The sequence below is a fragment of the Moschus berezovskii genome, chromosome 6, assembly GCF_049115385.1.
Source record: "Moschus berezovskii isolate FMDL1 chromosome 6, NW_MosBer_1.0, whole genome shotgun sequence".
NCBI lineage: Eukaryota > Metazoa > Chordata > Mammalia > Artiodactyla > Moschidae > Moschus > Moschus berezovskii.
The window spans coordinates 120,764,858-120,792,348 of record NC_142465.1 but is presented as its reverse complement, the minus strand read 5'-3'; the positions used below and the strand labels follow the sequence as shown (position 1 = coordinate 120,792,348).

General features: G+C 55.5%; 1 protein-coding gene across 7 annotated transcripts in view; it reads right to left on the bottom strand.

The window, feature by feature from the left end:
- TBC1D22A (TBC1 domain family member 22A) overlaps positions 1 to 27,491 on the bottom strand; it is a 257,858-nt gene that overhangs the window by 197,164 nt on the left and 33,203 nt on the right. The window lies entirely within an intron of this gene.

Sequence of the window (27,491 nt, the reverse complement as noted above, 5' to 3'; positions counted from 1 at the left end):
GCAAACACGGCTCAGGTCTCAGAAAAACCAGCAACCACAGCACCTCCCTGCGGTCCTGAAAAACAGGGAGAGGGCGTGGGAGGAGAGGGGTGTCAGGGAACGGCGGGGTATAATGCACTCCATCAGCAACCAACACACAGGAACACCTCGGAAAAACAGACCTGGGGGAAACGACAGCTTCTATCGACCAAAGCCATCTAACATCTCGGCCTGTAGACGTGTCTCCTACAGGCTTCGGTAGATTGTCACGCCTGAGGGACTGACGCTCTTCCTGGACAGTGCCCTGACTTCTGGGCCTGTGGAGGACATGCCCGTCCAGTCACACTGCCTCCCGGAACATCTACCATCCTCCTCCCCGCAGAACCAAACCTAGAGCCACAAAACGAAACAAACCTCAGGTCAGCCCACCCCAAGCCAGGGCCTCCCAAGCTGAGCAGGGGCTCTGCAGCTCCGGCTCTCTAAGCTGCAAGGCCGTCCGCCCAGCTGGCCATCGGAGCCACCGGTGCCCAAGGAGGCCCAAGGTCCCCGAGACGCAGCCCCGGGATGGACAGGCTCCGGGTCGGCGGGGGTCAACGCCTGCCTGGGCCTCTCCGCCAGCACCGAGCTTAGAACAGCAAGGGCTTTTCGTCTTGGAACACACCCTGAAGTGCAGAGACGTGAGACGGCAAACACTGCAGCCAGGGGGGAGAGAAGCAGCCAGTCTGGCTGAGCCGTGACAACCGCGGGGCCTGGGGCACAGCGAGCTGGCCACACGGCCCTGCCCTCTCAGCCTCTGTGTACGTCTGAAAGGTTCCATGACATGCCTGTGTCAGAGCATGAGGGACGGCGGCACGGCCCTGCTAACCACGACGCATCCCAGTCCCAGCCTGGAGACCCATGTGCGTCTCCTGGGCAGTGGAGCCCTCCCCCTTCCAGCGAGGAGCTGTCCCCCGAACCCCCAGGCCCCAAAAACTGCCTCCTCCAACCTCACCGACCGACGTGCCACATCTGTTCACAGGCCCAAGGCTCAGGCGGGAGACCACGTCTCCTCAAAGGGCCGAGAAAACACACACACACACACACGGGTGGAATCGCGCTGCAAGCCCGGGGCAGCCCCCTGGTTCACCTCGTGACTGGCGCGGCGGTGGTGCCCACACCGGGGTACGCGTGTGCTGCTGACACACACATGTGGCTGGAGGGATGACACACGCATGTGGCAGGTGGGAGCAGCCCTGGGCAGGCTCTCTCCCTTCCTGACCGCCCGGGGCACACTCCACGAGTCTGCCTGGCAACAAGACCCAGAGGCAAGATCCGTCTGTCTCGTCCCCGACAGATGGGTGTCTGAAGAGCATCTTATCTTTCAAACAGAGCTTCCCCCTCTGAACTGGCACCCCGGCTCCCCCAGAGCCCACGGCGGTGTCTCGGCTGCTCCCCGGCACCTACCGGCTGCACCGTGACAGTGGCGAGCAGCAGGTCCTCCCGGAGACGGCCCGTCCCAGGCGCGCGCCCGAGCCACGCTCTGAGGCCCCTGGCTTGCAACTAACACATGATCATCATTCTATCACTTTCAAATCAGAGGGCCTAATATTTTGAGCATAATGATTTTAAGGAGCTCAACAATTTCTTTGCATGCATTATTCATTTTGTGACACAAAACTGTTATTTCACTGAGATTACTGTAAATCGCTACATGAAGAGCTAGCTTGCATGAACAATTAAATGATAGATATGATAAACTAGATTTATAAGCTTTATGTTCCTATAACATAAATTCCCTGAATGATTTAACTCCACAGAGCTAGAAAATTCTTCCCAGGCGCCAGGTCCGTGGGGCTGCAGCTCCCCCATGAGCACGGAGCAGACGCTGACATCGGACGAGAAGGGAAAATATTTAATAAAAGGTTTAATATTACTATGGTAACCCCAGCAACGCGTTTCAAAAATGAGTAATAGCCCTGTTAGGTGCTTCATTAAAATTTTTTCAACCAAATGTTGCCCTTAATCTTCTCAATGGAACAAAAGACGTCGTCAGAACCCACGTAGAGGGCTGGAAACGGCGTCGGGCACCTAAGCGCAGACGCCCTCCCGTCTGACGCAGACAGAGCGGCCCCGAGCAGCTCAGATGCGAGAGGAGGCGTCTCTCCCAGAATGACCCACTGGAAGTCCTGACGCCCCAGTTTACGCCCTCTCCTCCACGCACGCAGCTGCAGCCGCTTCAGCCACATCCCACTCTGTGCAAACTTATCGACTGGGGCCCCCCAGGCTCCTCTGTCCAAGGGATTCTCCGGGCAAGAACACTGGAGGGGATGGCCAGGCCCACATCCAGGAGATCTTCCTGACCCAGGGATCGAACCTGTGTCTCTTGTGTCTGCTGCAGAGGCAGGCAGGTCCTTTACCACGAGCGGGTTCTTTCCTACACTGATGAGCAAAATGAAGCTTGCACCAGCAGGGCACTCTGACGGCACCAAGAGCTGCCCGCGGGCGAAGCAGGAACCCCAGACCAGGGACGCGGGGCCCCGGGCACCAGGCCCACACAGGGCTCTGCTGCCCTGACAGCTCCAGAGCGGAAGCCCCCGGGAATCACCACCTGACACCAGGGGGGACCTCTGAGACCACCTGCCCCACACCTCCTCTCCAAGAGAGGATGCCGCGCCCTTGGGACAGTCCAGGGCCTGCCACGCCAGCCCCCTCTCCTGCTGTGCACTCAGGAGGCTCACTGGGGTGACAAGCCCATGACATCGCTCAGACCTCAGCCCTGCCTCACTGGGGCATCAACCCCCATGGCGCTGACAGGTGGGGGAGGTGGCTTCATCACGTCTGCGACCAGGGAGGGTCTCAGACACAGACCCCACAGAGGCCCGGGCGGACCTGAGCCCAGCAGCCTGTCCAGGACCACCCCAGCCGCAGCCCTGACCCCTCCGATGCAGCTGTGCTGGGCTCCTGGACAGTCCACCCCGAACCCACAAGCTCTGCCAACCCCACACCCCCTGTGTCCATCCCACCTCCCCGCTCCTATCTCAGCACGACCCACCCTGACGACGTGGTACGGCTGTTCATCACGAGGCTCAGTCCCCAGCGTCATGACTGGGGCCACCCCCGGCACACAGGGAGGTGCGTACGGAATGCTCGGTGTTGGGGGATCAAGGGAGGGAGACGGGGCTGCCCAGAAGCCTCGCAATTAAGCTGATAAACTTCTCACAAGCGGGGAGGGAAATGGAAGAGGAGGCACACAGCTGGGGGTTCCTTTTTCAACAGCAGCTCATGGGGCCTCCCAGGCCACAGCCTGGGATACGGGGCACAGAGCTTCTCCACATTCAGCCCACACGAGGCCAGTCACCCCACCAGGCCCACAGCCCTGCAAGTGGCAGCCAGAGACAGGCTGTGCACCCCTGTCAGGACTGGACAAGTCCTCGGCAGGAAGCAGAGGACTTGTCCTCACGGGTGAATCATCTTGGAACAAGATGCAACTTCCCCCCTTTACTGCCAAGGAGACTGGACCCCGCTTCAGCCCAGAGAGCCAGGGTGCCAGGCACGCAAGGTGGCCCAGTTCACTCCCTGTGCCCCCTTGACCTGTCTACAGTAACCCCCTTCCCCTCACAACAAACGGTGATGACACGGCCCCTCCACAGAGAGCTTTCCAGAAGGCTCCAGGAGTCACGCACAGAATGAAGGACCCCCAGCCTCAGCCCGCCTCCCAACGTGGCTGCAGCCACCGTGCTCCTCTGTGCGCAGATGACAAGGAGACGCCTTCTGGCAGCTCGACGACACAGTCAGCACGCGACACAGTCGTCTGGCGCAGCAGAGGGCCTGGCGACCACGTGGCGTCCCAGGACGGACGGCTCCCAGAGTGCCAACCGTGCCAGTCACTTCCTACCCGCTGCCACCTTCATCTCTGCAAGGCAGTAATCACTGCTCCTATAAAAACGCACATGATGGTAACAATAACGGCGAACGCTGGCTGAGTGCTCCTCTGCGCATGGACCATCCGAGAGCCACTGCGTGCATGAGCACTAACGCTAAGAACCAGCCAAGAAGACGGGGTCATTACTCCCACCCGACAAAGGTGGACGTGGAGGCGCAGGGAAGCCAGTGATCTTTACTGCCCTCCCTACCACCACCGCCCCCAGCAGAACTGGCCCAGTGCCTGTGCCCTGAGCCAGCACATCCCTCGGACCGTCTCACCAACAAGGACGTGAGGTTTGCGGAGCACAGGGCCTTGCTCAGGTCGCAGAGCTGGGATGAAGGGGGCGATGTCTTGAAACCCAGAGACACCACACTGAACAGGTGTGGCGAGACGCAGCTCCCACCACGCGCTCCAGGCACACACGGCACCCCCTGGCCCAACAGACGCTCAGAGAGGACGGGGCCCCTGCAGGCCCAGCACCCCCAGCCCCACCACTCCGTCCTCTCCCCTCCGTCTCCTCACAAGCACACGCCCTGCACACCACACCCAGCGCCCATGGCATCCAGACGACACACCCACTGCTCAGTGAACCAACAAAGCTGTCCAGGCACCGACCTAGGCACACGGGCAACCATCTGTGCTGCCCATCAGCTTGGAAAGGGTTCCTACACACAAACCCGTTAAGCGAGTAGAAGAAAAGAAATAATAAAGACTGGAGCAGAAATAAGTGAAATAAGAAACTAAAATACAACTGAGAAGGTCGGGAGGGGTTCACTGGTGGTCTCCTGGTCAGGATTTGGCACTTTCACTGCCATGACCTGAGTTCCATCCCCCAGCAGGGAACTGCGACCTTGAAACGTGCACAGTGTGACTAGAATAAGATCAGTGGAACTAAAGAGCTGGTTCTTTGAAAAGATAAATAAAATTGGTAAATCTTTAGCCAGACTCACCCAGGAAGAAAACAAAGGGCCCAAATTAAGTCCGAAACGTAACAGCGGTTACAAATGACACCACAGAAATAACAGGGTCACAAGAGATTGCTGCGAACAGTCATATGACTACAAATGGGCGGCCCAGAGGGGACAGTAAGTCCCAAGAAACGCACACTCTCTCAGGACTGACCGATGAACGAGTGGACAGACTGCCAGAATGAAACTCAATCAGCAAGCATAAAACTCCCAGAAACAAAGGCCAGGACCAGAATGCTTCACAGGGGGTCCTTCTCAAACACTCAGAGTTAGGGAGAGCGAAAAGTGTCAGTCACTCAGCCATGTCCAACTCTCTGTGACCCCACGCAGCCCGCCCGGCTCCTCTGTCTGTGGGATTCTCCAGGCAAGAAATACTGGAGTGGGTAGCCATTCCCTTCTCCAGGGGGTCTTTCCAATCCAAAGATCAAACCCGGGTCTCCTGCACTGCAGGCAGATTCTTTACCTTCTGAGCCACCACAGAAGTTCACACTAATCCTTTACAAACTATTCCATAAAATCGAAGAAGAAATACTTCTGAACTTATTTCACGAAGCCAATATCACCCTGATACCAAAACCAAAGACATCACAAAAAAAGAAAGGAAGCAAGGAAGAAAGAAAAGAAAATTACAGGCTAATATCACTGGTGAACACAGATGCCAAAGTCCTCAACAAAATACTAGCCAACCAAATTCAACAATAGGTTAAAGGGATCACAAACATGATCAAGCGAGATTTAGCCGAGAAATACAAGGATGGTCCAATACCTGCAAATCAATGTGATATACCACATTAACAAATTGAAAAATAAAAACCATGTGATCATCTCAATAGGAAAAGCTTCTGAAAAACTTCAACAACCCCTTATAATAAAAAAGCTCAACACAGTGGTTATAAAGAGAACATACCTCAACATAATACAAGCCATATATGAAAAACCTACAGCCAACATCACAGCTAGCAATGAAAAGGTGAAAGCATTTCCTCTAAGGTGAGAAATAACACCAGGATGCCCACTCTCGCCACTTTCACTCAACACAGATTTGAAACTCCTAGCCACAGCAATAAGACAAGAAAAATAATAACAGGAAAGGAAGAAGCAGAACGTCACGATTTGTCGATGGCGTGACACTACATAGAAAACCCTAAAGATGCTATCAAAACCCTTAGAACCAATAAATGAACTCAGTTAATCTGCAGAACAGAAAATTAATATGCGAATATCTGCTGTAACTACAAGAAATTGTAGGAAAGAGAGGCTAAGGAAACAATCCCATTAGAACTGATCCCCCCAAAAAAAAAAAAAAATTCCCGGACATAAAGCTAACTGAGGAGGTAAAAAAAAAGTCCTGTACTTAGAGAACGACAATATATTGATCAAATAAATTGAAGGCAACACAAACAAATGGAAAGCTAGAAGTGCTCCTGCTAAGTCGCTTCAGTTGTGTCCGACTCTGTGCGACCCCATAGACGGCAGCCAACCAGGCTCCGCCGTCCCTGGGATTCTCCAGGCAAGAACACTGGAGTGGGTTGCCATTTCCTTCTCCAATGCATGAAAGTGAAAAGTGAAAGTGCAGTCGCTCAGTCGTATCCAACTAGTAGCGACCCCATGGACTGCAGCCCACCAGGCTCCTCTGTCCATGGGATTTTCTAGGCAAGAGTACTGGAGTGGCTTGCCATTGCCTTCTCAGAAGTGCTCCTAGACTGGAGAAATCAGTGTAATTAAAATGACCATATTCCCAAAGTCAATCTATGGATTCAATGCAATCCCTGTCAAAGTACCAGTGGCATTCTGCACAGAACTCCAATAATTTAAATGTGTATGGAAACACAAAAGACCACCAACAACGAAAACAATGTGGAGAAAGAAGAACAGAGCCGGAGGGATCACACACCCGGATTTTAAAGTATGCTACAGAGCGACAGTAATCAAAGCAGTACTGTACTGGCACAAAAACAGAAACTCAGGTCAACAGAACAGGAAAGAGAACCCAGAGATGAGCCCACACTTACACGGCCAACTGAACTACAAAGAAGGAGGCAAGAATTATACTAGGGAAGACAGCCTGGTCCATAAATGGTGCTGGGAAAAGTGCATAACTGCATGCAAAAGAACGAAACCGCGTCACTTTCCATAAAATACAGAGAAGCTCAAAATGGACAGAGAAGCTGAACAGACACTGTTTCCAAAGAGAAAATGCAGATGGCCAACAGGCACATGAAAAGACGCTTATCACCAAGGATCAGGGAAATGCAAATCAAAACCACAACGAGGTGCCACCTGAAACCTGTTAAAATGGCTATTATCAGAAAGACAGCAAATCACGAGTGCTGGCAAGGAGAGGGAGAGCCCTCAGGCACTGGTGGTGCAGTGGGAGTGCAATTTGGCACAACCACTGGAGAAAACAAAGTGAGGGTCCTCAAAAGATGAAAAACAGAACGAACATACAACCCAGAAATTCCACTTCTGGGCATTTTCCCAAACAAAACAGAAATGCTAATTTGAAAAGATATGTGCACCCCAGGTTCACTGCAGCATTATTTACAACAGCCAAGATATGGAAGCAACCTAAGTGTCCATCAACAGACAAACGGGTAAGGAAGATGGGGCACGTGTGTACAACGGGTCACCACTCAGCCATAAAAAGCATGCGATCTTGCCATTCGCAACATGGGTAGACCCAAAGGGAACTGCACTGAGTAAAACAAGTCAAAGACTTATTTCGAAAACAACGAACAGACAGAACAAAACGGAAGCACTCACACAGAGAAGGAGCAGGCGGTTTCCAGACGGGGGAGGCAGGGACTGTCAGGCAGAGGATGCAGAGCAAGAGACGCAAACCTGTGGCTTTAAAATGAAGGAGGCGCCGCGATGGCGGCGCAGCACAGGGCACGGGCCGGGAACACGGCAACAGCCCCGCGCGGCGACACACAGGGGCCAGGCCTTCTGGGCCAGGTATATACCACAATACAGACGCACCAACGTAACGCTTCCGATATACACACATATACATTATAATATAACGTAACGTATCAAACTGGGGTCTCCTGCATTGCAGGCAGATTCTTTACCAGCTGAGCTACATGGAAAGCCCAAAAAGTGAAAGTTGCTCAGTCACGTCCAACTCTTTGGAGCTCCATGGGCTACACACTCCATGGAATTCTCCAGGCTAGAATACTGGAGTGGGTAGCCTTTTCCTTCTCCAGGGGATCTTCCCAACCCAGGGCTCAAACCCAGATCTCCCGCATTGCAGGCGGATTCTTTACCAACTGAGCTACCAGGGAAGCCCTTTGTAATACAGACAAATATCAAATCACTATGTTGTGTGCCTAGAACTAACAATGTTGGAGCATCAGTGATGCTTCAATTTATAAAAAAGAAAAGACTGTGTCATACTTTAAAAAAAAAAGCTAAGAGGCCTGCAGTTGGATCCCTCCCTCCGGGCCCCTGCACCAGGCTCGGGCTGACACAGCCCAGAGAAGGGAGGCCTTCCCCTTGTGAGCCCGAGCGGCTGCCTCACTCAGGCCAGAGCAGCCAAACTGCTCACAGCTCCAGAGCTGCCTGCTTCTTCGGAGGCACCGAAAGGTCACCACCCCCAGGAGCTCAGGTCTCTGTCCCGCTGTCACCGCCCCCGGAGACAGCGCTCTGGGCCGGCCAGCCCGCCCCCACCTCCCCTGCAGGCTCAGCATCCCCCAACTGCTCCCGGAGTCTCACCTCCCCCGCAGCCAAGTCCGCGAGGACAGGGCTGGGGGCTCAGGGCCTGCAGGTAAGGCCTGGGGCCCCTCACGGAATGCACTGTGGGCTCCGGCAGGGGCAGGGGCTGGCGGCCTAGGCCGGCTCCCAGCGGCCAGCCTCGAGAGGCCGTCCGGAGGCTGGCGGCGGCCTGGCAGCTGCCACGTCCCTGTCTCACTCCGCGTCCTCTGTCTACAATTCAAGGGTGTTTACAGGGGCCTGAGCTGAAGCCGTCGAAACCAAACAACCTAGCTTCCACAAGCACGGCCGACTGAGGTCAAAGGCACAGAAGTGGTGGGACTTCCCTGGCGGTCCAGCGGTTAGGATTTCAGGCTTCCACTGCAGGGGACTGGGGGCGAGCCCTGGTTAGGGAATTAAGATCCCACAAGATGCAGCTGCAGCCAAAAGGAAAAAAAAAAAGCCCCATAAGTGCTTTTACTTCTCCCCTGGAGCAGGGAACAGCTACCCACTCCAGTATTCTGGCCTGGAGAATCCCATGGACTGTATGGTCTGTGGGGTCACAGATTCAGACACGACGGAGAAACTTCCAAGTGCTTTTATGCACAGCAAACAGGGATTCTAAATTCTGCCTCGTTCAGTTCAGTTCCGTTCAGTCACTCAGTCGCGTCCGACTCTCCACGACCCCATGAATCACAGCACGCCAGGCCTCCCTGTCCATCACCAACTCCCGGAGTTCACTCAAACTCATGTCCACAGAATCGGTGATGCCATCCAGCCATCTCATTCTCAGTCATCCCCTTCTCCCCCCGCCCCCAATCCCTCCAAGCATCAGAGTCTTTTCCAGTGAGTCAACTCGTTGCATGAGATGGCCAAAGTATTGGAGTTTCAGCTTTATTCTGCCTCGTTAGCACATACATAAAACTGAGGCAGAGTGAGACTAACGTGAGTGCGTGTCCACAGCAACCCGACACAGCCTTGACGGAGGAGAACTGTCCGCCCTCAGACCTGCCCAAGCCTCGGGACCCCTTTGCCATCGGCCAGGTCTCAGAGCACCTGTGTGTCTTCTTCCCTCCAGGCTTCCACGTACCCTTAACTCATTCTGGAAGAGAAACCCCAGCGCAGCTTAGCAGGAGACGGGCCCTGCGCCCTTCCCCACGACCTGGCCCTCCTGCCCCGTTCTTTGCAGAGCCCAGGGGAGACAACAAAAGCACAGCATACAAGAGATCACCTGGGGAGGTCTCTGTCCCCCGAGAAAGGATTAATTATCATCCACTTCGGGCTTCCCTGGTGGCTCAGACGGTAAAGCATCTGCCTGCGACGCAGGAGACCCGGGTTCCCCCCTGGAGAAAGGGAATGGACTCCAGTATTCTTGCCTGGAGAATCCCATGGACAGAGGAGCCTGGCAGGCTACAGTCTATGAGGTCACAAAGAGTCGGACACAACTGAGCAACTAACACTTCACTTTCACTTCACTTTATTTCAGCAGAATAAGCATCAGACAACGGTTTTAAAGTCAATCTTTTCATAAAATATTTTATTAAAATGGACAGCCTATTTTTTTTAACCTTTCTCGTAGATTATAACAGAGACACCTTTCATCTAAATGCAGCAAGATTTCAAATAGACAAAGTGATTTCTCTGTGCGCAACCCCACAGCTCCTTCTGCGGACCTTCCCGCAGGCCCCAGAGCACCTGTCTGCAGGTGGGCCACTCCCTGCATTTCCCTCAAAAGCAGAACCACCAGCCTGCACAACCCCAGCCCAGGGGCTCACTTGAAAAAGAAAACGGATGACAGAAGCCCTGAGTGGCATCCCCACACACCCCGCAGTTTCCGGTACAGACTTCACCCCATTAGCAAGGACGTACCCAGGACGTTCCAACACAGCCATGCCAAACGGCACGTTTCAGGGGGGTCTACTCGTTTTCATACTTAAAATATTCCAGCAACGCAGCCTGCCCTTCACTTTACTGACTCTGCCACCAAGATCGACTGCCCCTTCTCCTTCAGACGGATTGCCAAACACCATTTCATAGGGGGTTTCCTCTAAAAGGCAGTTGGAGGTTCCTGCGACACAATTTATAGGTGCATTGTTTCCATTTATTTTAGTTTTATTTACAGCCTTCTGCCCAGAGCCCGCTGGGCACGGGCGGCTATAAGTCAGAGATCACAGACACGCTGCTGCTCTGCCCCTTGCCTGGTGCCTGTGTCAGGGGACTGTGTGCTGAGCCCTAATGTGAATACTAATTACTTTTTCAATCAGACCATGGGTGTGAACTCACTTGAAAAACTGCGGAAAACAAAATTTCATTATCCGCTAGCTATGAACCAGAGGATGGACTCCAGGAGGGCCCTGTCCGAGGAGGACGCACCCTGTGGCAGGGTGCAAGCGCCCTGCGCCCCGAGCATGGGGACTCCACAGCGAGCTCAGGGCTCAGCCTCACTCTCTGGACGACCTTGAGGCGAGTCCCTCACCTCTTCTCTCCACTGTTAAGCGGAAGGGTGGGCAAGGGAAGCGACTCAGGAGGACCTGCTGGAAGTCAGAGGAGAGGCTGCATGGAGCCTCCTGGAAGCACGTGCCCCACGCGCAGGGCAGGGCGGGCTCGGCGCCCTCTGCCCGCGGCGTCACCCACGCGGCTGGGGCGGGGCGGGGCGGCTTGGCGCCCTCTGCCTGTGGCGTCACCCATGCGGCTGGCGCTAGGCCGCCTCCCTGCCGCCTCAGTCCTCATGGTGCCCGGAGTCAGGCGTCCCGTGGCCCGGCCCGCTCAGGTGCCCTCTTCCCCAGTGAGGCCACTGCCACCCACCCAGCGCCAAGACCCAGCAACAAGGCCGCTGACCCTAGGCCCTCGGCTCCACGGGCCCCTAGGTCCTGGCAGTGCCGCTCCCTCTGAGACACCGCTCGTGCCTTACTTCTTCACCACCCTGCAGGGTGAGCACCCCCTCCTCCCTTCCGGCCTGTCTCACTGCAGGTCCAGCCTGCCCCAGCAGCCCACCCCCCATGCCGCTGCCCAGTGAACATGCTGAACCTGGCAGGCAGGCCGCCTGGTAGGGGGCATGACAGCTCCCCAGGAAAGGGCTGGGTATGCCTCTCCACTGAGGCTGGCCTGGCCCTGGCTATCCTCTGTCCTGGACAAAGCTTTAAGAGGTACCTGGGGCTTCTGCCAGGCCCTGGCTCCCGCTGTCCACTCTGAAAACGGTCCCAGAGGGCCTGTGCTTCCAGACCAGGCCCGGGCGGAGGACACAGAGAACCAAGCCTGCTGCAGCCCTGGAGCCCCGAGGGCTGCTGGCGAAGTGCGATGCTGCCCGGCTTTCGATGGCAAAGGCGGGCCTGCCCCCCGGAGCCAGGGCGGCGGGAGGAGGGTGGACAGACGCGGGAGAGGACGCCTCTGGCCGCTTGCCCCACACCCAGGGCAGCTTTGCTGACCCCTGCGATGCTCTCACGCAGCCCCAAATGTAGGGTCTCCAGTATTTTCCCCCAGTGAAGAGGCTGTGCCTTGTGTACACCGCCCACTCTCTGGACCTTTCCCCGCAGGCACTGAACCTGTGCTGTCAGGGACACGACCTGTCTCCCTGGCGACAGGCAGCACCCTGGGAACAAGGCCTGTCCCCCGCTCCATTCATGGTGCCCAGCACAGTTGGCACAGAACCTGTTCATTTGTAGGCTTTTCTAAGACTTCATTATTTAGAAATACGATTGGGCCTCCCAGATGGCTCACTGGTAAAGAATCTACCTGCAATGCAGGAGACGCAGATTGAATCCCTGGGTCAGGAAGATCCCCTGGAGGAGGAAATGGCAACCCATTCCAGTAGGCTTGCCTGGACAATCCCATGGACAGAGGAGCCTGGAGGGCTACAGTCCTTCAGTTTTCATAACATCATTTCTGTCTGAACACATAACAGAGTTTCAAAGCTCCAACCCCCAAACAGTAAGAGAGCCAATAGTGGAGAGAGAGGCTGGAGACCACCCCAGAAATCGACAGAGGGACCAAGTAAGAGGCAGGAGGCCTGAGGAGGCACATAAATGCCACTGTCCCCAAGCCGGTGACTAATAGCTGCATTATCACTCCCTACCTTGGGCAAACAGGCCATTGTAAACGCTTATTCTATGACTCAGCCTCTCATAAATTATGCAGGAAGATCCTCTTAACTCGGTTTTTCTCTGGCCCTGCAGATGCAGTATTAATTTGGCAGCGATGTTAAGGAGATGTATTCTCTCCATGCGAGTTAAGTCAGTTGTAAGAGTCCTGTCTCTAATCAACAGCAAAAACAGAGACGACTTCATGAAAGCCACGGAGCTGGGGAGAGAGCAGCAGAGCACGGCATTCTTCATGAGATCGCCACTCTCCGCAGGCCACGAGGGGCAGCTTCCTAAGTGCCTCCTGGCTGAGTGCACCGTGGGGTCTGGAATGCAGCCCTCCCCCAAGGGGGCCACCCCCAGACACAGCAGTGGCGGCACAGGACCCCGCCAGGAGGGGAGAGGGGACTGTGTGGCCTGGGGCTTGGTGACCACAGGGGAGCCCAGCCATCAGCAGAGGCAGGGAGGCTAGAGCGGGGCCAGGGGGCTCCATACAAGGTCAGGGACCGTCCTGCCCGGAATCCCAGTCAGGGAACTTGGTGAGAGCGTGACCTCAGGGACTCTGCCGGCCACTCCAGAGCCTCCAGTGCCTTGGCTGAAGTGGGGATAATTGCAGGACCCACCATCTAGGCTGTTTCAAGCGTGAAATAAGATTCATGAAGCACTCAGGGCCAGGCATGGAGGCCGTGTGCCCAGATGTCAGGGCTTGTATGTGTGCATACATGTGTGTGTGTGGGTGTCAGTGAGAGGCACATTCAAAGAGACAGATGAGCCCACGGGGTTGGAGGACGTGACAGAGACAAGGGCGAGACAAGAGGGCAGGCCAAGGCCAGACGGGGCAGGGGCGTGGCCTCTGACGTTCACCCCTTGAGCCACAGCAGCCAATCAAGGTTCTGAAACAGAAGCTAGCATAGGCAGACAAGCGCTGTCATAAGACCACACATGGAAGGGAGGTAGGCAGAGAAAACAACACAAGAAGGCCAGACAGGAGCCCCGCAGAACGTGCAGGCCAACAGAGATGGCAAGGCTCTGAACCGGCCCGGTCAGGCGGCAGGGGACAGAGGCAGGCAGCAGACACCCAGGCTTCCCCAGGGAGCGGGCGGCACTCAGGAAGAGGATGCTGTCACAAGCAGGACGTGAGCGCCTGAAGGGCAGCAGACCGTTCCCAAGGCTCCTGGCCTCTTCATCTCGCAATGCTTCACCTTCCTTCCCAGAGAAATCACAAGGCTCCCTTTGTGGTTGTTTTTTAAAACTTTATCACCTTTGCTGTTGTTTTGTGGTTGTTTAGTCGTTCAGTCATATCTGACTCTGCGACCCCATGGACTGTAGCCCGCCAGCTCCTCTGTCCATGGGATTCTCCAGGCAAGAATACTGGAGTGGGAAACCTTTCCCTTCTCTAGGGGATCTTCCCAAACCAAGGATCAAACCGTCATCTCCTGCATTGGAGGCTGATTCTTTACCATCTGAGCCATCAGGGAAGCCCAAGAATACTGGAGTGGGTTGCCATTCCCTTCTCCAGGGGACCCTCCTTTCAGTTCAGTTCAGTTCAGTCACTCAGTCATGTCTGACTCTTTACGACCCCATGAATCACAGCACGCCAGGCCTCCCTGTCCATCACCAACTCCCAGAGTTCACTCAAACTCATGTCCATCAAGTTGGTGATGCCATCCAGCCATCTCATTCTGTCGTCCCCTTCTCCTCCCGCCCCCAATCCTTCCCAGCATTAGAGTCTTTTCCAGTGAGTCAACTCGTCGCATGAGGTGGCCAAAGTATTGCAGTTTCAGCTTTAGCATCAGTCCCTCCAATGAACACCCAGGATCGATCTCCTTTAGAATGAACTGGTTGGATCTCCTTGCAGTCCAAGGGACTCTCAATAGTCTTCTCCAGCACCACAGTTCAAAAGCATCAATTCTTCGGCGATCAGCTTTCTTCACAGTCCAACTCTCATATCCATACATGACCACAGGAAAAACCATAGCCTTGACTAGACAGACCTTGGTTGGCAAAGTAATGTCTCTGCTTTTTAATATACTATCTAGGTTGGTCATAACTTTCCTTCCAAGGAGTAAGCATCTTTTAATTTCATGGCTGCAATCAGCATCTGCAGTGATTTTGGAGCCCAAAAAACAAAGTCTGACACTGTTTCCACTGTTTTTCCATCTATTTCCCATGAAGTGATGGGACCAGATGCCATGATCTTTGTTTTCTGAATGTTGAGCTTCAAGCCAACCTTTTCACTCTCCTCTTTCACTTTCATCAAGAGGCTTTTGAGTTCCTCTTCACTTTCTGCCATAAGGGTGGTGTCATCTACATATCTGAGGTTATTGATATTTCTCCCGGCAATCTTGCTTCCAGCTTGTGCTTCTTCCAGCCCAGCGTTCCTCGTGATGTACTCTGCATAGAAGTTAAATAAGCAGGGTGACAATATACAACCTTGACATACTCCTTTTCCTATTTGGAACCAGTCTGTTGTTCCATGTCCAGTTCTGACTGTTGCTTCCTGACCTGCATACAGGTTTCTCAGGAGGCAGGTCAGGTGGTCTGGTATGCCCACCTCTTTCAGAATGTCCCACAGTTTACTGTGATCCACACGGTCCAGACCCTCCTTCACATGGATTTATTAGTCCTGGGCGGGAGGAAATGGAGAAACCAGGCTCAACAAGTGTCTCCCGTCGCCACACACTCTCTGAAACAGGAAAAAAAAAAAACAACTCCGGAGGAAGGTCTGTGTCACATTTCGGGGGGCACAGGAGCTCGGGCAACCCTGCCCGCAGGGCACTCATGATCCAGTTGAGGGCACAGGAGAGGTCGGCAGCAGAGTCTGCTGAGACAGATATGGGCTGAAAGACTGTCTGGGGATGGGCGGGAGGCTGGGAGCGGGAGAGGGGAAGCCTCCGTCACCAGCCCGCAGGAAGAACTGCAGGCGCTTTAGCCCCACCCACCCAGCCTGCTCGCTGGGTGTGGATAAGAAGGCCCGGCCCTAGTGAAGCCATGGCCAGTTTCTCGGCAGCAAGTGGCCTGCTGCCCCGGGGACCCCATGCGCTTCAGCCAGGCTGTCTCAGGGTCCTGGCTCTGTGTCACATTTCAGAAGCCCACCTGGAGACCCTCACCCACCCTCTGCCGCCACGGCCAGGCCGCACAGGCTGCCCAAGCCCAGTGTCTACAAGAGGAAGTGACAGTCCCTCCCTCTGGGCAGGATGGTCCCCTGTGCCTCCTAGAGACTGCTGGCAGCCAGGCCACTCTGACTCAAAAAGGCTACCCCTTAGAAAGCACCATTTGGGGCACACGCTCCAAGTGCAACTCCATGAGAAAGGAGAACAGATTTATTTTTAAATATTTATTTATTTGGGGGGATTCCCAGGTGGCTCAATGGGTAAAGATTCTGCCTGTGATGCAGAAAAGACAGGTTTGACCCCTGGGTCAGGCAGATCCCCTGGAAGAAGGCATGGTTACCCACACCAGTATTCTAGCCCGGAAAATCCCAAGGACAGAGGAGCCTGGAGGGCTACAGTTCATGGGGCCGCAAAGAGACATGACTGAAGCGACTGAGCACATTCATTTATTTGGCTTCACCAGATCTTCGTTATGGCATGCGGGATCTAGTTTCCTGACTGGGGATCAAACCCAGGCCTCCTGCTCTGGAAGCACGGAGTCTTAGCCACCGGACCACCAGGGAAAGTCCTGAGAACGGGAGATTTTAACCGGGTTCTGGTGGTCGGAGCGTCTTCAGGATGGGCGTTGGGGGTGGGTAGGGGGGCACATTTTAGATACACGACCTCCAGCAGCAGCGACAAGGCCACGGGCATGACCCTTTCTCCCCAGCCCATGCTCAGGCTGCACAGGAGCCCAGGATCACAGCCCAAGCCGGCCCCGGACACCACGCCGGGAGCCTTCACCGGAAGGGGGCACCAGGGGTATGGAACCAGATCCTTTCCCCGCCTCCACGATGTCAGAGCCCACAGGCTGGGGTGAGGTCCAGGTGGGAGCAGGCGTCCATGAAGGCCACAGAGGAACACAGTTCCAGCCAAACAGCGCTGCTGAACCATGTAACTTATAAATAAATCACGAGAAGCATTTTAATACAATTTGCTTTCCAGGGACAAAGAACTATGTCAATCAACTCTACAACGCCATAGAGGCAGGAGCCTCTGTTGATGGCTTTCTGGCAAAGAAAGAAAAACTGGTTTTACAGTGAGCTAATCTTTCACACACACACTAAAAAAAAAAAAGAGGAAAAAGCTGAAACTGACTGTGCGTTTCCATTTATTCATTTGACAATTACCTGAGTGTGAACCGAGGACCAGGAGCCATCCTGGATATGGTGGCCTCAACATATAAAGGTTGGGCCAAAAGGCTCATTTGGGATTTTTCCAGAAAATGAAATAGGAGCTTCCCTGGTGGCTCAAATAGTAAAGAATCTGCCTGCGATGTGGGAGACCTGGCTTTAATCCCTGGGTTGGGAAGATCCCCTGGAGAAGGGAATGGCAACCCACTCCAGTATTCTTGGCTGGAGAACCCCATGGAAAGAGGAAGCTGGCAGGCTGCTGTCTATGGGATCGCAGAGTCGGACATGATTGAGCGACGATCAATTCCTTCTAGAAGATGTAATGGATACTTGGAACCAGACAGCTGCCCGGTCCCAGGAAACTGCTGTCCACAGCCTTCCTGCAGGCAGGAAAGAGCAGTCCTGAGGTTACCTGTGTGATCACACACGTGACGGGCCAAGCAGAGGCCCTCAATAACCAATAAGATCAGGGCCTAAGAAAGCAACAGCTTTGGGCTCCTTCAACAGCCGTCCTCACGTGATCCACGCGCAGGGAAGCTGAGTGTCGCTGAGCAGAGCAAGGGGGCGGCCCGAGGCCCCTTCACTCAGAAGCTGCGGGGCACGTTCATGGAGAGATTAAAGGAGAGCAGACCCAGCGCTGTGCAGCTCGCACGCCAGGTGACATAGGGAAACTCCTCAGAGCAGACAGGCTGACTCGGAAATGACGCCTACTGCATTTCAGGCAGGCAATCCGCTGTTGTCTAATCTGTCTCCTCAGCATCCAGGGTGTGCGAGGAGCCCAGCAAGCAGGTGGCCGGGGCTGAGACACGCCTGCGACACACGTACATCTGCTGTAACCATTATGACAGTCCTCGCATTCTGACTCCACGCTGACTACTACTGTGATGGTTCGAGAACGTGTCCAGGCTTGACGAGCAGTGAGCACACGACAGGCCAGAGCCCCAGGTGCCGCCCAGCCTTCTCCCCACCTCAGCGCCCCGGCACCCGGCAAGGAGTGTGTCCCTGAGCCCACGTGCAGCAGAGGGACGGGCAGGGCTGGGCAGGGCCGCCGTCAGCTGCTCCTCGCAGGACGCCAATGGGCACGGACGCCCTGGGGTGACCCCGGCTGCCGCCTCTGAAGGCAGCAGGAGACAGCGAAGAGCAAGTCCGGTCCTGGGACCCTCTGAAAAAGCACAGACACGGCATCCAGAAAGACAGGAAAAAGGCAATAAAAAGGTGCTACCACTCCTCCTCCAGCACAGAGTGGAACACGGAAAACCACTAAATGAAGAGAAACGGGGGCAACTGCGCGCGGCTCTCTGGAAAGGCTGCTCTGACCAGGGGCTCACCCTTCTTTAACAGCAGAGTTCACGTCGAGGCTGGGAGCGCGGGTCCCGGAGCCAGACTGCCTGGCTTTAAACGCTGACTCCTCTGTTGAGCTGAGCCTGCCTGCAACAGGGCACCTCTGAGCCCCATCCTCCCGGCTGTGAAGGGCCCCGTCCTCCCGGCTGTGAAAGGGCCCCGTCCTCCCGGCTGTGAAGGGCCCCATCCTCCCGGCTGTGAAGGGCGCTCCCGGCTGTGAAAGGGCCCCGTCCTCCCGGCTGTGAAGGGCCCCGTCCTCCCGGCTGTGAAGGGCCCCATCCTCCCGGCTGTGAAGGGCGCTCCCGGCTGTGAAAGGGCCCCGTCCTCCCGGCTGTGAAAGGGCCCCGTCCTCCCGGCTGTGAAGGACCCCGTCCTCCCGGCTGTGAAGGGCGAACCATCCCCCTGCAGGTCACGGTGAGACAGAACCACCGAGCCCCCCACCCTCCGGCCCCCACAGCGAGCCTGCTGCTCAGTGGGCATCCTCCTGGCCACCAGCAAGACAGCGGCCAGCGGTCTAACCCGAGAAGCCCTCCCGCAAATCCAAACGTCCTCACAGGAAAAGCAGCACAGAAACACAGGTAACCCACAGCAAGCAAAAAGAAGACACCGTGATCACGTCTTACCAACAGCCATACTCTGAAGTGATCCTCTTACGTCCAATAAACATTCCAAGAAAATAACCGGAGTAAGAGCAAAGACGCGAGCCCGGCACACTTAAGGCAGCGTTCAGTGGGGAGTTTTGGAAAACACAAATCTGTAACAATAGGGGGCAGCCAAGCAAACTGCATTACATCCACACGATCAAACCCTGAAGAGTGCTTAATCAGGGGAGGGCCCGGGGCTTATCGCTCAGTGAGAAAAGAGCACCGCAGTGTCCCGCGGCCTCAACAAACTCTTGTTTTAAAAGCTTCTGCGAGGGACTTCCCTGGGGGTTCGGTGGCGAAGAATTGGCCTTCCAGTGCAGGGGACTCGGGTTCGACCCTGGTTGGGGAACTCACACCCCACATGCCAAAGAGCAACTAAGCCTGTGTGTGGTAACTGCTGAGCCCGTGGGTCCAACAGGAGAAGCCCAAGCCGCCAGAGCAAAGACCCAGCACAGCCGAGTAAGACTTAGAAAAAGAAAGGAGAGGAATTCTTGGTGGCAAAGGGATTCTTCTTTTTTTTTTTTTTGGTATTACAGATGTCCAGCAGTCAACATCAAGTTATTCAGACAGCAGTTGCGTTAACCCCTCTCTGAGACTCCAAAGCTTCAATCTGCTGCAAGGAAAATGCCTCATTTTAAGGCAAAGGGAAAAGTAGTGCGACCCTGGGAGCTTTAGCCTGAGGCAAAGGGGGCACACGGGACCAGCCCGGCTCCAGCCTCCACCAGACAGCACCGTCTCCACACCCAGCCGTGTGCGTGGTGCGCCTGCCTCTCGGGTCCCCGAGCTCCACCTTTCCTCCCCGGCTCCTCCATCTCCGCAGACGGCACACGACCCCTAGCCCGGCCACGGCCACACGACCCCTCCTGATGGCCCGGCCCTCATCCACCACCTCCAGCCCCGACAGCAGGACCACCTCTGCCACCTTAAAACACGCCCACCAAGCCCCACCCTCATCCCGCCTCCCCCTACTGGCCCGCTCCCCACCACCTAGCCTGCCCCACCCCGACCACTCAACCCCACCCCAGCTGCCCTCATCTCCAGAGAAAAGCCTTAGTCAGACCACAGCCAGCTCTGCAGTCTTCCAACACAGCCAGGCTCCCACCAGCCTGCAGAACCCCCAGCCGCCTTTCCACAGTCTGACACCTCTCACAATCCACTGGGCTCCTTTCCCTGGAGGGCTCTGTCCCCAAACCACGCTGTGCCGACTTCTCATCTGTCTACGCTTTATAGTCACTTCGCCTGAGCAGGGCACCAGGGCCCTCGTCACTTTGCATGTTGGTGGCACCCAGCAGCGGCTTGGACCAAAAGCACCGTTAACTGATCCCAACTAGATCAAGAATTCGGGAGCAAGAGGGAGCCCGGGGCAGGGGACGCTGAGCTGGGACAGACTGGACCCGAGCCCCCAGCTTCAAGTGCAAAAACACAAGAAACACAGCCAGAGAGGGATGGGGCCAACCAAGGATGGAGACTCTTCCAAACTGGCCAGGGGGAGGAGACACATTTAAGAAGGAAAGTGACCCGAGCTTCACGATGAAATGCAAACTACCCCACAGGTTCAGACCCTCCCTCCTGGCTGTGTCCAGACCCACCTGCCAACTCCATCTCACACGGATGCACAGATACAGGCACACACACAGAGGCGCACACACACCCACAAAGAGGCACACACAGGCACACACACACCCACAAAGGGGCACACGCAGGCACACACACACCCACAAAGGGGCACACGCAGGCACACGCAGGCGCACACACCCACAAAGGGGCACACACAGGCACACGCACACCCACAAAGGGACACATGCAGGTACACACACACCCACAAAGGGGCACACGCAGGTACATGCAGGTGCACACATACCCACAAAGGGGCACACGCAGGTACACGCAGGCGCACACACCCACAAAGGGGCACACGCAGGTACACGCAGGCGCACACACCCACAAAGGGGCACACACAGGCACACGCACACCCACAAAGGGGCACACGCAGGCGCACGCACACCCACAAAGGGGCACACGCAGGTACACGCAGGCGCACACACCCACAAAGGGGCACACGCAGGTACACACACACCCACAAAGGGGCACACGCAGGTACATGCAGGCGCACACACACCCACAAAGGGGCACACGCAGGTACACACACACCCACAAAGGGGCACACGCAGGCGCAAGCACACCCACAAAGGGGCACACGCAGGTGCACACACACCCACAAAGGGGCACACACGGGTACACGCACACCCACAAAGGGGCACACGCAGGCACACGCACACCCACAAAGGGACACACGCAGGTACACACACACCCACAAAGGGGCACACGCAGGTACATGCAGGTGCACACACACCCACAAAGGGGCACACGCAGGTACACGCAGGCGCACACACCCACAAAGGGGCACACGCAGGTACACGCAGGCGCACACACCCACAAAGGGGCACACGCAGGTACACACACACCCACAAAGGGGCACACGCAGGTACATGCAGGCGCACACACACCCACAAAGGGGCACACGCAGGTACACACACACCCACAAAGGGGCACACACAGGTACACGCAGGCGCACACACACCCACAAAGGGGCACACGCAGGTACACACACACCCACAAAGGGGCACACGCAGGTACATGCAGGCGCACACACACCCACAAAGGGGCACACGCAGGTGCACACACACCCACAAAGGGGCACACACAGGTACACGCAGGTGCACACACACCCACAAAGGGGCACACACAGGTACACGCAGGTGCACACACACCCACAAAGAGGCACACGCAGGCACATGCACACCGGTGCACACACACAAAGGCGTGCACACCCCCCACAGGCCCAGTCACACCCTCCTGCTCCAGCCTCTCACCCTCCGGCCCCCTGTCCAGGCAGCACTTCTCCCGCCCCACGCCCTGCCCTCTCCCCTCACTAAGGTCAGGGGCTCCTCCAGCTCGGTCTGGAATCCCACTCGTCTCAGGCCCCCACGGGCCCCGGAGAGGACTCACCAACACCTCCTCAGTGCTCAGTACAGAAGACTTTCTTTCTCCAAAAAAACACAAATGAAAAAACCACCGAGGGAGTGACTGAAAGAGTGGCTGAGGGAGGCGGGCAGACTGCGGCTGAGAAGGGGCCGGGGCCGCACCAGACGCCCACCCACTGAGGAGGGGCCCAGGAAGGCAGCAGCAGAAAGCCTGAGCAGGCCCAACAGAAGGAGGGGGTGCAGACTCGCAGGGAGACAGCATCAGAAGGGTCCAGATAAATTACTGTGTGTCCGGGGCCCTTCAACTCAAAAACACTGATGTGGATGAAGCGGGAGGGCAAAGATCAATCAGTCAACGGCGGCCACCAAGCAGTACCGGCCTGTCGGGGAGCCGGAGGGGCGGGCGAGGACACGGTGCCCAGGCCACCAGCAACGCTCCTCCACCAACGCCAGGTCTGGGCTGGGGACTGATGCTAAGGAAGCACGGGAGGTGGGCAGAGTTACGATTCGGGGTGCTCCCCGGGGTCGGTCATAACAATAAATAAAAAACAAAGCCAGAACTGAAAACAACTGAAATGCCCCAATAATAAGGGAATGGCTTAAGAAATGTGTCACAGATGAGCAAATGGCAGAAATGGCTGTACTTTAATGACCATGACACAGCCGTTAACAATTGAGCCTTCAGAGAACATTACTGTCCTGGGAAGGACGTCGTTTATAACCAGTGAGAATCGTGAGATGCACAACGAGGCACACGCTTGACAGAGAGATATATACACACACACAGACACACACACAAAGAGACACACACACACAGATATACACACACACAAAGAGACACATATATACAGACATACACACACACACAGAAAGAGACACACAGATATATACACACACACAGGAAGGGACACACAGACATATACATACACAGACACACATACACACACACAGATATACACACACAAAGAGACACACAGACACACAGAGAGACACACACAGACATACACACACACGTACACACACACACACACAGAGCATAAAGACCCTCCCGGAAAAAACACACAGACAGGCTCTTTTAACCCCCTAGGGAAGGAGCTCAGACCAGCCCACCCTAACGGAAATCAGTCCTGAATGCTCACTGGAGAGACTGATGCTGAAGCGGAAGCTCCACTACCTCGGCCACCTGATGGGAAGAGCCGACTCACTGGAAAAGACCCTGATGCTGGGAAAGCCTGAAGGCAGGAGGAGAGGGGGACGACAGAGGATGGGATGGTCGGATGGCATCACCGACTCGATGGACACAAGTTTGAGCAAACTTTGGGAGACAGTGAAGGACAGGGAGGCCTGCTGTGCTGCACGCAATCCACAGAGTCAGACAGAAGTCTGACTGCAAAGGAGTCTGACTCTGCAGAGAGCCAGACGGGACTCGGAGCTGAACAACAACGAACCACAGTATTCTACAAGATAAGGTCGCGCTCCTGCCACTCGAACCCTCAATGAACGTGAGCCTCATCTGGACACACAAAAGTCCAGAGAGGACACCCAGCCGCCTGGCTCTCCACCTGGGCTACTCCAAGGCCCCCGGCCCCAGTTTTGCCTCCAGCTTCACGTCCTACCCCCACGCTGAGACTCAGATGTCAGCCGCAACATCCACCCAGACGCTCCCTAAGGCCCCAGGTCCCCTCCCACCCAGACGCTCCCTAAGGTGCCAGGTCCCCTTCCTTGCCCAGCAGGCGCCTGCCTTAGGGAACACCCTGCCAGTCCCACGCCGCAAAGCCACGTGGCTTAGAGGGCACACGTCCGCGTGAGTCTGGCCCAGGAGGACCCCACCGTCACCCGCCCTCACTGAAGCCCAGCGGGTTCATGACCTCTTCACCTGCGCTTCCACTAGGAACCTAACCCTCCCAGGTCCCACTAAATTCTCTGCAACCCCGTCTCTTCTCTCTCTCTGAGGAAGCCTCTGGCCCTCCCAGACCTCACCTACTAGAAGCTCATGACAGAGGTTAATTGAATGAAATCATCAGAAACAACTTTCACTATTAATAAAAGGGTTCTTCCTCCAGCTCAGGGAAAACAGAGGAGACAACAGAAAGTTAAAATGGATCTGAGAGCTCTCTTTCTCTCAAGAAAAATCAGCCACGTGGGCCAAAAGGAAAGGTAAAATCTCATTTGAAAAAAACTGTAAATTAAGTGCTCCCTAAGAAAGATCAAAAAATGACTTTGCTAAATAGATTTTATACTTTCATACTTGGCCGAGGTAATGGGGACGGAATGTTCAAGTACAGAAGGCCTAAATCTAGGAAAGTTTTAATGACTTCTGATAGAACTGGCACACACAAGGAAATTCACGTCTTACTAATTCAATACCTATTTTACCTAGGAAATAACCATGAATAAATAAAAGAAGAGACTGTATTTTAGTGAAGCACTTACTGGTCTGATCGAGAAGGTCATTAAAGTAAAGGGACAAATGAGACCCAGTGACCTGCATCCAGAGAGGCCTCGGGTGCTGAGCGAGGAGCACTGCTGGAGGGCTGCGCCATGGCAGCCCCGTGAGCACCACGAGGCAGCCCCAACACGATGGAGTCTATCAACAGAGGAGAAGACATCCTGCACTGGGGAGCCAGACAGCAGAAACACAGAACAGAGAGGGCCAAAAAAGCGCAAAATGGCTTGGAAGGAGCCAAAGTAAGAAAAAATAAATGCTAACTAAAGAGTATGCTGAAAGAGGCAAATTTAAGTTTACAAGGATTAGGGAACATTTTCATGTAAACTGACGGTTGTTTCTAAATTTAACGGCGGTAGATAATGAAACAAGGATCAGGAAATCCACCCAGAGAGCTGAGCGAGCTGGCGGCATCTTTAAAGCACTGGGGGCCTCCTGCCTGGTCCTCACCAGCATCCACTGAAAGCTGGGGTCTCAAAGGCACTCACGACACAGCGCCTCTGGCAGGCCGAGGGCAGAAGCCCCATCAGGGTGGCCCAGCAGAGGGGAGCCAGCCCACTGGCCAGCAGGGAGGCCCGCGGAGGCAGATGGAGGCCAAGCGTCAGACAAAGCAACCAAGCCTTGGGACCTCCCAGAGCCAAAGAGCCCACATACCTCTCAGGGCCCTCCTGTGATCCTCAGGACTCTGAACGTCGCGGGTCTGTTTCACACCCCCAGCCAACTCCAAACAGACCCATTAAGCTTGAGCCTGCTGCAGCCACAGAGTGTGCAGAGAAGAAAGGGTCGCTGCCCCCGGGAGTCAGGGGCAAGGACCCCGAGCTCCTTTCAGACCCACAAATACGCAGGGAGTTCCAAAGAGCTGGGGTTCAAAGCACGCCTAGTTCGCCTGCAGCTGCATCTCAGAGTGTCACCCCCACGTGGTCGCCTGCGGCCCTCCAGCGGGATTATCGCAGAGGAACAAAAGCCAGATGAGCGTCCCCAACGCGCGGTTCTCATCATTCCTCTCCCAGACCCCATCCTCACGGCTCCCAACTGCCCATCGCCAAGTCCAAGGTTTTCAGGCCTCTGCTGCCGTCTGCCCGAGCCCTGGAGTTCACGGATGAGGGAAGAGACTGAGACGGAGGATGGAGGCAGTGACCAGGCGGCCTGCAGGGGCAGAGGCAGACGGAGAACCACGCTCTCAGCTCCTCTGCTCCATCCCACTGCACCAGGCGCCTCCTTCTGATGGGCCAGACTTCCCAACCGCGGCCCGCCAGCACTCCAGGCTCCTCCTACGACTGCGTCCCTGCCCTGCAGCAGCTCAGGACAGGACCAGCGCCCTCAGACGCCCGGGCTCCACGCGCTGGTTCTGCTGGCTGGGGGCCCCGAGACAGCGACGGCACGGCACACGGCTCCCGCAGGTGCTGTCAGCTGTCAGGGCTCAGCTCTGCGCCCCGGCCTTCCTCTGTGCTCTGACCGCGCTGGTCACCCTCCAGGCACGACCCCAGGACCAGCTCTAGGGGAGCAGAAGGGGGCAAGCCCCCCGGCAGGGGACCATGCAGTGTTGCCACTTCACCAGGTCCAGCTGCTCACACACTCACCCGGCCTCTTTTATGAGCCCGATGCCGATGGTACGGAGTAGAAAGCGTCTGAGCTGCCACCACCGCACTCGTGCGGGCAAAGCCACGGGTCTGACCTACCGCACTTTCCAGGAGGTAACTGAACCTGTAACTGAAGAACGTCTAAGCGGAAGCCATGCCTGAAAAGGGGCGACCCAGAGAGGGAAGACTTGGCTCCTCGCTGGATTACACAGTAAGAATCCGCCACCACGTAACTGCTGCTAAACTGAACATCAGTGACCTCCTGAGGACCAGACTTCTCACAGTTCTTCTGCATTAAGAACATTTTTGATTGAGGTATAACTGGTACATTACAGCACAGTTTCATGACTCAATACCTGTATATGAAACGCTTACCACAATAAATCTCATTAACACCCACCACCAAACAGTCACAAAATTGGTTTTTCATATGATGAGGATGTCTAGGGTTCCTTAGCCACTTCCAAATATGCAATATCTGAAATGGATTTTATATTCTGACTCCCTTCGCCCATTCCATCCCCCACCCCCACCTCTGGAAACCACAGGTCTACTCTCTGCACCTACGAGCTCCGATGCTTGTTTGAGCTCCGATGCTTGTTTTGGGTTTAGATTCCACAAATAAGTGAGACTGTGTGGAATCTGTCTTCCTCTGACTTATTTCATTACCATAATGCCCTCAAGGTCCAGCCATTTGCTGCAAATGGCAACACTTCATTCTTTTTATGGTTGAATAATATCCCTCTGCATGAGTCTGACTTCTTTATCCACTCAGCCCCTGATGGACACCTAGGTTATTTCCACGTCTTGCTTTATTGTAAACAAGGCTGCAATGAACATAGGAGTACACATTTCAAGTTAATGTTTTCGTTTCCTTTGGATAAACATCCGCAAGTGGAACTGCTGGATCATATGGCTGTTCTGTTTCCATTAAGGGTGTTTGTGGCAGGGGTACAACCGTTAGGTGCCTGCACAACGCTGCACCAGCCACCACTGGCCTATGCGGTGTGCGACGGCTAATCGTGGACTTCCCTGGCGGTTAATCGTGGACTTCCCTGGCGGTTAATCGTGGGCTTCCCTGGCGGCTAATCGTGGACTTCCCTGGCGGCTCAGCGCGCAACAGTCTGCCTGCCAATGCAGGAGACACCGGCTCAGTTCCTGGTCTGGGAAGATCCCACGTGCCGTGAGCCTGTGCTCTGGAGCCCGGGAGCCCCAACGACTGAGCCCCCGCGTGGCAGCTAAGGAAGCCCACACAGCTTGGAGCCTGTGCTCCCCAACAAGAGACGCCAGCGCAGTGAGGCCCACGCGCCACAGCCGGGAAAGCCCAAGCCCAGCACAGCCACGGGCAGACAGAGGAGGCAGGAAACGCATCAGAGCCCCTTCAACACGCGCACTAACTGTGCGTGTGAGTGAGCGTCACCTCAATTTTTTAAAAAAGAGCATTTTCCCTGCTGCAACGGTTGACGACGCACATGCCACGCTGCCACTCGTGAATGAGATGACGGCCACGCGTGTGCCAGGCGTCGCTGATTCTCAGGCGCTCCACCGTGCGCAAAGTGAGAGAAGGGGCGCGTGAGAGCGACGCGTGTCCACT